The 10956-nt window shown below is 38.6% G+C and overlaps 1 protein-coding gene and 1 pseudogene across 1 annotated transcript in view; one reads left to right on the top strand and one right to left on the bottom strand.

The window, feature by feature from the left end:
- Positions 1 to 10956, bottom strand: part of PTPRN2 (protein tyrosine phosphatase, receptor type, N polypeptide 2) — a 1341366-nt gene that overhangs the window by 484686 nt on the left and 845724 nt on the right. The window lies entirely within an intron of this gene.
- On the top strand, positions 6751 to 7207 carry LOC102839659 (annotated as a pseudogene).

The raw sequence follows: 10956 nt of genomic DNA, 5'->3' as shown, positions 1-10956 counted from the left end.
TGTCATACTTCAGACATATTGTCAGGAGGAACCAGTCACTGGAGAAAGATATCATATTGGGTAAGGTGGAGGGTCAGAGAAAAGGAGCAAGACCCCCAGAGAGATGGATTGGCAAAGTGTCTGCATCAATGGACTCAAGTGTGGCAATGATAGTGAGGTTAGCCCAGGATCTGGCAGTGTTTCGTTCTGCTGTGTATAAGGTTGCTATGAGTCGGTACCGACTCGATGGCACCCAACAACAATAACACAGGGTTGGTGAGAGGGAAAAAAAAAAAAAAGCATTGTCCTCTCCATTTATTCACAGTGCATGTCTTATCCTGTAGTACTGAGAAAAACAAAGAATACAAAACAATGAAAGAAGAGAACTTGAGTAATTGAAATTTACAAAATGTGTTTCAATGCAGTCTTCACTTGGTCAGAAGATGGAAGAAGCTAAACCCTTGCTGTTGTTTTTTTTTTAAAAAAAATTCCACTGAGTTCTAGGCTGCCTCGGGTCTAGCTAGGAGTAGCAGCTGAAGGAAAGTATCTGCTGCAGTCTGTGGGATACCCACTGGTCACCAGCTTCCATCTGTGTCACCAGTTACCAGTTGCTGTGGAGTTGATTCCAACTCATGGCGACCTTGTGTATGTCAGAGTAGAACTGTGCTCTGTAACATTTTCGATGACTGATTTTTTTTTCAAAAGTAGATCACCAGTTAACTTTTCAGCCTAGGAGTGGAGGTCCCTGGGACCATCAAGGGAGAAGAGGGGAGAGCAGGACCCTACCCAGAGAAGCAGTGATGCCTGATGTAGAGGCAGAGATGATGATGTGGAGAGATGGAGCAGCTGGGGACTTTAGACCCAGAGAGGGAGAGGGGCTGTGTGCTGTCAACTGGGGGGCAAGCTTGTAGTGTATACCCTTTGGTTGATTAATGATGAATCGAGGGGATTGTAACCATAGCAATGAAACGATATACGATAGGATGAATATAAAACTAATGTTCTCCTATGTAAACTATCACATAATTCACAATAAAACTTTTTTTTTTTTTTAAAGTAGATCACCAGGCCTTTCTTCCAAGGTTCCTCTGGGTGAACTTGAACCTCCAATCTTTCAGTTAGCAGCCAAGATCATTAGTCAGTGACACCACTCAGGGTTTCCTACATTCATATTTAAAAAAAGAAAAAAAAAAAAATCCTGTCCACTGGATCAGTTCTGACCCTATTGGACAAAATAGAGCTGCCCCATAAGCATTCTAAGGCTATGATCTTTAGGGAAGCAGACTGCCACATCTTTCCTCCACAGAGCAGCTGGTGGGTTAGAACCACCAACCTTTCAGTTAGCAGCCAAGGGCTTAACCACTACACTATCAAAGCTTGGTATCTATTTGTAATTACAGAGTCCTTTTACAGATGTAAAAGTCCTATGAAGCAGATGTTGTTACTTGTTGAAGTGGCTACAGAGCCGGAGTTCAAACCTACACACTAAAATAAACTGACAAGTCAAAGTCTAATTCATAGACAACCTTAAATAGGGGGAGGAAAGTTATTTGACTCTAGAGAACTGTATCTGTTGACAACATTTATAAAGAAAAACGTCTGCTTTGGTTCCTGCTTGCATTTGCATGAGAAGTGTCAGATTTCCAAGCAAAGCCATGCCAAGTCAGAATGGGCTGTTTCACAGTCTGGGTAGGATTATTAATGGTGCTCTGGAGTGCATCACAGACTAACCTGGCCTCCTTTAATTCCTGAGGATGGAAACCACTTGCATGACTATGTGATTAATTCTTCTTCAGTTGCACCCAAAAAGCACTAAGGATCTGAAAACGAATAACTGAACCCGCAAACGAATGCTTGGCTGATCCCCCCAGGCTTGTGGGCTTGGGCACCATTTTAAAACCATGTTACCAAAGTAATTGGTGTTAGATTTGATGCTGCATTTATGTTCTGTTTTATAAACAGGAGGATTATTTTAGATTGATCAAAGGTGACTGCATTTTGCAAATTACCTTGTGCTGTGACTGTGTTATATTCTCTGCAAAATGGTCTCTTCTGATATAGCAGTTCTAATCCATTTTGGCCTGTTAAGGATGGCTGCATTCTTGTAAACTGGAGACTGAATACTTTTGTTTATATTTTACACAGAAATTTGAGCAGCAGGTAGAAGTCACGAAATCTCAGTGGTTAAGCTGAGTTCATTGATACGCCCACAATTTCAAGTTTTTTCCGTATTTTGTCTGACTGATGCTTGCATTCAAGTTCTCCTAAAACCCAGACGCTTCCTGCATTTGTTTCTAAATACTGAAGAAAAAAAAAATCACCAGAGAGAAAAGGAATAAAGAAATTAGAAAATATGAAGGAGATGAAATAGGGGTGGGAAGGAATGAGGGAGGAAGAGCAAGAAGGTGAGAAGGGAAAAAATGTATAATCTGTCACCATTTTTGAAAACATATGACTTATGTAGGAATCTCAGTTGATTTAGGGACTGAAGGGAGATCTTCTGTCACTAGAAATCTTGGCCCCAAATATTTCTGTAACAGAGGAGTTCTCCTTGTAGGACAGAAGTAGCAATAGAGAATTACTGGATTAGTGGTCCATTCAGACGGTAGCAATGAGAAGAGGTAGCAAAGCAGTTTACCCAATGGGAAAAAAAGGCAGCTAGTCAGCAAAAGGATATCTAACTAACAAATTCTAAAGGAAGAAAGAGAACTAAAAACTATCCATGAAAAACATTATGTCGTTGCAATAATTGAGATACAATGTTAGAAGTGATCAGCCATGAGTGTTTGGAAAGCTAATATACTTGGATTTCCTTAAGTTAATATTTTGGTTATAAATTCATATTTTGTATTTCTTCTGGTCTAACTGTCTTTCTTAGGTGGAAAGTTTAGGAGTAACAGGAGTCATGTTTATGAAACATGAGTGCGTAAAACCAGAGGGGAAAGTAACCAGTCTTGACTATAATTTTGCATTTCTAATTGTACCCATAGAATGCCTTGTACTTAACAGAAGTCAATGAAAGATATGAGTATTTACTGTAGTCTCACATTCTCCACCTGGAACCAAAAGAAGGGCCTGGAGGACTTCGCTCCCTATCAGTTTTCTTTAAAACATTCAGTAGTCCTGTCTACCCAGAAATAATTGTACCAGTAGCAATCTTCCTCAATCAGGCAATTACTCAGTGGACTAACTATGCTAGGTACCATGCTGGTTACCTGGGAAACATAAAGTATAGCTCCCATCCTCAAAGAATTGAGAATATCTTGGAGACTCAGACTAAGAGACATGCTAGAGACAAAGCCAAGAGACAAAGATCTATTGAGAGGCACATCTCAGAGAAGGGGGAGATAATAAGAACCATAGGAGTCTGGTTTCTGCTAAGACTTGAACTGGGTCTGAAGGACAAGGACAGTCTGCAACGACTCAGAGGACCCATTTCAGGAGGAAAAAGCAACTTGAGAAACAACTCGGGCTTATTTTTCACGATCTGAGATGTTTTATAAAGACAATATATACAGTATACCCAATTTTGAATGGCAAGTGCTTCTGCTAGTTCTAAGAAAATGAAGCATTTAACATTAAAAACAAATACATATACACACACATATATATGCTGTTGTGTGGTTTCTATCAGTTTTGATTCACAGAGACCCTGCCTAGCATTTCCAAGGAAGAGTTTATGGGTTTGTATAGGGTTTCCGACGAGTGGCTACTGAGTTTGAATCACTAACCTTGTGGGTCAATCTGACCTTGTGGTCCAATGTTTCATCCTACGGTGCCAAACCAGGCTCCACGGTGGTTCAAATTTACCAGCCACTCCTTGGAAACCCTACACAGGGTTGCTATGAACTGGAATTGACTCAACAGCACTTAACAGCAACTTGTTGTAATGTACCATCAAGTGGGTCCCAACTCATAATGGCTCTATTTAGGGTTTCTGAGGCTTTTAAAATCTTTGTGGGAGTAGAAAGCCTTATCTTTGTTCCACAGAGCAGTTAGTGGGCTCGAACCACTAACCTTGTGGTTCACAATCCAGTGTTTATATAGGCTTCAAAAGTCTTTTAATTCCCTATTTCCATGAACTTTTTGAAGCCCCCTCATATGTGTGTATGTGTATAAATACATTTCTTATCACTTATTTTTCCACCTGGCCAGTGACCAATGATACAATGTCTCCCAACTTTCCACAAAAATAAGACTGAAAACTAAGCCTTACAGGAAACCTGCCACTAGAATTTGGAGGAAACGGCTCCTCTAATTTATTGAGCTGAACCGAAAAACAAATTGAAAGTTTGTCTGTGTTTAACTTTATTGATTTCATTTTCCCTCCTGAACAACTGGAAGAAGGTTCATCAGACCTCATCCTCTCTTTCCTGGCTGCTGCGGCTTTTTGAGGTGGACTGGAGTACTGATTTTCTCTAAGGTCTATTCTTCCTGCATCTGTTCAGAAACTTCAATTTCTTGACCATAAAAGGGAATAAAACATGGGGGTTGGGTCAGTCAGGGCAAACTGCACTGTGGGAGTTGTGGGAGTTGTAGTTCCCCCAAGTACTATACTCCAGGGAGATGGAGACAGGAAATGTCTTTAGGGAGTTATGTTCAAGTGTGCATTGCTTCATGTATTCTACACATCCCTGTCAGAAAACCATAGGGAAGGTGATTTCACTTTGATCCACAGAACTATACTCTGTGAAGATACGCTAAACAGACTATGGAATAGTCATTAAATTGGATACTATGCATCAATAAGAAGAAACATACACAACAACATAGGTAACATTCAAAAGCACACTGTTATTGTTGTTAAGTGCCATTAAGTCAGTTCCAACTCATAGTGACATAGGTTTTCTGAGGCTGTAAATACTTGCAGGACCAAAAAAAAAAAAAAAAGAAAGCCTCATTTTTCTCCCATTGAGTGGCAGGTGGGCTCGAACTGCTGACCTTGTGTTTCATAGTATAGTGCTTATCCTCAAAAGCATAGGCTAAGTTACAAAACGGTGCACACAAAAGACTATGTGCTGTGCTTTTCCAACTGTATAGGAACTTAAGAAAAGACAAAAGGATACTTACTGATGGAAAGCAAATCACTGATTGCCAGAAGTCAGAGGGAAGAGGTAGAGGAATTTCTGAAGTGAGGGAAATGTTATAGATCTTGATTGCATTGATGGTTACACAACTAACTGCAGTTATCAAAACTCATCAAATTGGTGAGTTTGATAATATATAAATTATACCTCAACAAATTAAAATATACATTGAACCTGATTAAAAAATACATTGAACCTGAAAATTCCCCTAGGAGCTATAAGCATTAAGCTGTCCCTACTTTACTTTCTGAGTTATATATCTAAGAAGAGAATGCAATTAATAACCAAATGCCAGTGAAAGAAGCCAAATGAAGGCTATACTGCTTGTCTTCTGTCAGAAACAGAGGCTAATTGGAGAATGAGGGAAGATTAAATCCTAACGACATGAAACCCATGAAAAACTGCTTTAGAGAAAAAGGAAAGGCAGTAGGAGCATCTTGAGACTCTAAAGACAAGCTGACTATTATATAAGATTTACCATGGAAGCCAGAAGAAAACTTTGCAAAAAAATAGTCACTATAAAATGGGAGCAGAAACTCATAATGAAATTATTAAAAAAAAAAAAAAAAAAAAGGTGAGATAAAAACAAAGCAGTTAAAAAGCTGTGAGGGCAAAGAACAGGACTTGGGAGCAATGAAAAATAACTGCAAAGGAATGAATACTACAGTAGCAGAGTTAAAATTCACACTGGAGGCAGTAGGGCATAACAGATTCCATAACAGCATTGAACTTGCTAAGCTCTCTCAGAATAATGCATGAAAACACTAAAATTAACAAAAGAGACAGTAAAGAAATAATTTAGAGGTTCAATCTATAACTAGGAGTTACTAGTATTTTAAGGAAAGAAACCAGAGAAATTTGTACAAATAATAGGCAGGGTGTAACTGAAGCAAGCACTGTAGATCAGAAAACAAAACAAACAAAAATGCAAATCAAAAGACTCATAAAAGGATTCAGCACAGATCTCTATTTTGCAGCCTTGTTTTAGGCAAAATTAATGATACAGCTGAAGGAGACCTTGTAAATCAATAGGAAAATAATGGGTTATTCAATAAATGATGGCTTATGTATGTGGGGGAGGGTGGATCATGTTTATTCCTCACTTCACAACATACTACAACAGCAAGCAAAAAGCTCCAGATAAATTGCAACATAATATGAAACAATATGAACCAAACAAAAAAAATCACCATCACCAAGGTCTTTCTAAACACGAGAGCAATAGATGAACTCTTAAAGGTAATGACAAATATATCTGAGTATATCATAATGTAACCTTTCTGATCTACACAGTATAACAAGCAAGACAGAAGCACATAAGACCAGAAAGATATTTGCCACAAGTAAAGCTGACACAGAGAGTAATATCGATAACATCATTTATTTAAGAAAATTAACACTCCCACAAAAAAATTCATGAACAGATTATTCTCAGAAGTAGAGTAATTAATGATCAACATACCTCATTAAGCATGTTTAACTGTATAAGAAATCAAAAGCTACAAATTAAAGCAATGATAAAAAAAAAACAAAAAAAAACCTGACAAGTTGCTGTTAAGTTGATTCCAACTTATGCCATTATTTGCCTTAAAAAATGACAAGGGCCCCTTCCCCCCATTTCTTGTGTACTCGGGTCTTACCCATCTTGTCCTTTCCCTTATACTCAGGTAGAACCGCCACCAAGATGCAGATTTTCATAAAAACCCTAACAGGGAAGACCATCACTCTCGAGGTCAAACCCTCAGATACGATCGAACACGTAAAGGCCAAGATCCAGGATAAGGAAAAAATTCCTCCTGATCAGCAGATACTGATTTTTGCTGGCAAGCAACTGGAAGATGGATGCACCCTGTCTGACTACAACATTCAAAAGGAGTCCACTTTTCATCTTGTGTTGAGACTTTGTGGTGGCACTAAGAAAAGGAAGAAGTCTTACACTACCCAAGAAGAATAAGCATAAGAGGAAGAAGGTCAAGCTGGCTGTCCTAAAATACTACAAGGTGGACGAGAACGGCAAAATGAGTCACCTCTGTCAGGAGTGTCCTTCAGATGAATGAGGTACTGGAGTTTTTATGTCCAGCCATTTTGATAGACATTACTGTGGCAAGACCTATTGCTTCAACAAACCAGAAGACAAGTAATTGTGTATGAATTAATAAAAGACATGAACTAAAAAAAAAAGAATGACAGGGCTGTAAACTAAGTAATCCTTCTCAAGTTGACAAGTATTGTCTAGACTTTGCAGAACTTGTCAGTTGGTATACATTTTGTTCAATTAGAGAATAAGAATCAAGGGTTTAGAAGAAAATATTATACCTTCTGTTTGGGGGTCCTAGGATGGTGCTATAGGATGAGCACTGGACTGCTAGCCAAAAAATTGACAGTTCAAACCCACTAGCAGCCCATCCAATACAGGATATCACTATGAGTTGGAACCAACACAACAGCACTTAACAAGAACAATTTTGTCATAGTAGTTAAGTGTCTAGGAACCTATCCTAAATAAATAATAAGCAACATAGAACAATTTATGCATAATGATATTAATTACAGCAAGATTTATTATAGTGAAGTTTAGTAATGATAGATTGGTTAAAGAGATTATAGTATAATATAAATAATTATATATCAATTAGAAACATATTTTAAAGAATCTTTAATGAGGCTAACCTTGCTAAGTTTAAAAGCAAGATAAAAAACTATTATTGTATGTATGTAGGAGGCCTGGTGTGGCGCTGTGGGTTAATGAGTCAGACTGCAAAGCCATTTGAACTGCAAGGCCGGTGGTTCAAACTCACCAGCTGCTCCTCGGAAACCCTACACAGGGCCTCTATGGGTCAGAACCGACTCAATGGCACTTAACAACAACAATGTTTTATATTGGAGTCCTGGTGTGGCGCTGTGGGTTAATGCGCCAGACTGCAAAGCTGTTTGAACCGCAAGGTCAGTGGTTCAAGCTCACCAGCTGCTCCTTGGAAACCCTATAAAGAGTCGCTATGGGTCAGAACTGACTTGACAGCACTTAACAACAACAACAACAGGCATATAATACATTACGTAATATATATAATCTAAAAGAAATACAAACTAGTCAATAAAAACTTGCTGGCAAATTATTATTTTCATTTTCATATTCTACATTTTCTAAGTTTTGTACATTAAACATAAAACTGCAAAAGGTCTTTAAATTTTTTTAAATGCTTTCTTGAACCTGAACATTTGGAAAAGCCTGCTGTGGCTCATGGTATTACACTGATGATATTGGCTTGGACCATTTTTATCTTTCCAGAAACTTTCCAATTGTGTCACCAAGTCTGTCTCTTTTTGGGTTTATTCATCCATCCATCCATCCAACGATCTATCTTTTATGGATTAAATTATGTCCCCTCAAAATATGTTTGGGAGGCGCTGTGGGATTAAGCACTGGACCACAAGGTTGGTTTGAACCACAAGTCTGGTTGTTCAAACTTACCAACTACTACTTGGAAACCCCATACAGGGTCGCTATGAGTCCAAATCTATTCAATGGCAATTAACAACAACAATTCCTATGGATGTAATTCCATTTGGTTTTCTTCATTATGTTAATGAGGCTATACCCATGTAGGATGTGCCCTAAACTTAAACACTTCAGAGGTATAAAAACAGCAGATTAGACAGAGAAAAAATGTGAGTGGGGGACAGATTTTATGTGACGATGACAGAGGTAAATGAATCTACAAATTTAGGAATTCCAATGACTGCTGGCTAGCAAAAGCTGAAATGAAGTCTTTGGATGGCATAAACCAGTAAGCATCTGGCTACTAACTAAAAGGTTAGACCTTTGGATCTACTAGCAAGCACCTAGAAGAAACATTTAGCAATATATGAACAAATGAATCAGCTATTGAAAACCCTCTAGAACACAATTCTATTGTGACACACAGGGGTCACCTTGAGTTGGAGTCAACTTGAAAACAACTGGATAAAAGCTGAAAGAGACAGAGGACCTCCCTCTGGAGCAACACACTGAATCTGTGAGCCTCGTAACTATGAGAAAATAAATTTCTTTTCTATAAAGTCACCCACTTATGTTATTTCTGTCACAGCTACTAGCTAACGAAGATAATACCCATCCAACCAAATGATAGTCGAGACATAATCTTGCCCAAAGGGATAGAGGAGATAGGTAAGTAAGCAATTGTAGTGCAGAATCAGGTGAGGTGGGTGAGCAGAGGGTGCCATGGGAACACAAAGTGAGTGAGAGGACCAGATACTGGGGAGAAAGTGTGTAGACCTACTCTCCAACCTTCATACACACTCCATGCCAGAAGCACCCAGTGACATGCACAGTCTTACACCTGACATACCCAATAACACGCAGTCCCTGATCTTATTGTCTCATGTTATACCTCCTTTACGAATGCACATGTCCTTCCCTGCCTGGCCTAATCAGCAAGTTTGTGTTATCCTCCAAGACCTGGCTCTGCTATACCCACTGTGAAGCCAGGACCCTCTCTCTTCTGTATACATATTTCTGGATATACAGAGTTATACAGAGTACCCAGTTCTAAGCACTTATTACTCTGAGTTACAATGTGTTAAGTTTATATGTGCTCACCTATAAGATGGGAGCTTTTCATCACAGGGAGTGGCTCTGATATGATTTATACTGTCAAGGCTCCACAGGAAAAAGATCTGGTGATCTGCTTTTATAAAGACAGTAGCTTATGAGACAGTTCAACTCTGCCACAAGGGATCACTATGAGTAGAAATGGTCACAATGGTACCTAAGTGCAATAGCAATTGCCTAACACGGAATAGATAACCACGTTCAGTAAATGTTTTTCCAAGGGAAAAAAAGAATGAATGAATGTATGATAAGATGTTCTCTCCTGGAATATACTTCCTCCTCAAAATACAACTAGGGAAGAGCTGCCTCCCCAAAGCAGAGTTGACTGTGATAACGCGAATGGAGTAAAGCTTTGGAGGCCTTCATTTGTTGATGGTGCACAACTCAAAATGAGAAAAAATAGCTGTAACGTCCATTCATAATCAGAACACGGAATGTACAAAGCATGAATCTAGGAAAATTGGAAGTTGTCAAAAATGATATGGAACACATAAACATTGGTATCCTACACATTAGTGAGCTACAATGGACTGGTATTGGCTATTTTGAATCTGAAAATAATATGATTTACTATGCAGGGAATGACAAATTGAAGAGGAATGGCATCATATTTATCATCAAAGCCAGTGTTGAAGACATTGAAGAATTTTACCAACTTCTTCAGTATGAATTTGGTCAAACATGCAAGATGTATTGACCATTACTGGTGATTGGAATGCAAAGGTTGGAAACAAAGAGGAAGGATCAGTAGTTGGAAGATATGGCCTTGGTGATAGAAACAATGCTGGAGCTCACATGATAGAATTTTGCAAGACCAATGACTTCTTCATCACAAATACCTTTTCAAACAACGTAAAAGATGACTAAACACATGGACCTCACCAGATGGAATACACAGAAATCAAATTGACTATATCTGTGGAGATGATGGAAAAACTCTATAGCATCAGCCAAAACAAGGCCAGGGGCAGACTGTGGAACAGACCATCACATTTAGCTGCAGCTGAAGAAAATGAAAACAAGGCCACAAGAGACAAAATATGACCCTGAATAAATTCCTCTTTAGTTTAGAGATCATCTGAAGTACAGATCTGATGCATTAGACACAATAAAGACGGAAGACCTGAAAAGTTGTGGGATGACATAAAGAATATCATACAGGAATAAAGCAAAAGGTCATCAAGATGACAAGAAAGAAGGAAATGACCAAAATGGATGTCAGAAGAGACTCTGAAACTTGTTCTATAGCATAGAAATGTAAAAGTACATTAAAAAAAA

This window comes from Chrysochloris asiatica, unplaced genomic scaffold (assembly GCF_000296735.1).
Source record: "Chrysochloris asiatica unplaced genomic scaffold, ChrAsi1.0 scaffold00277, whole genome shotgun sequence".
NCBI lineage: Eukaryota > Metazoa > Chordata > Mammalia > Afrosoricida > Chrysochloridae > Chrysochloris > Chrysochloris asiatica.
This window is presented reverse-complemented; position numbering and strand designations above follow the sequence as displayed.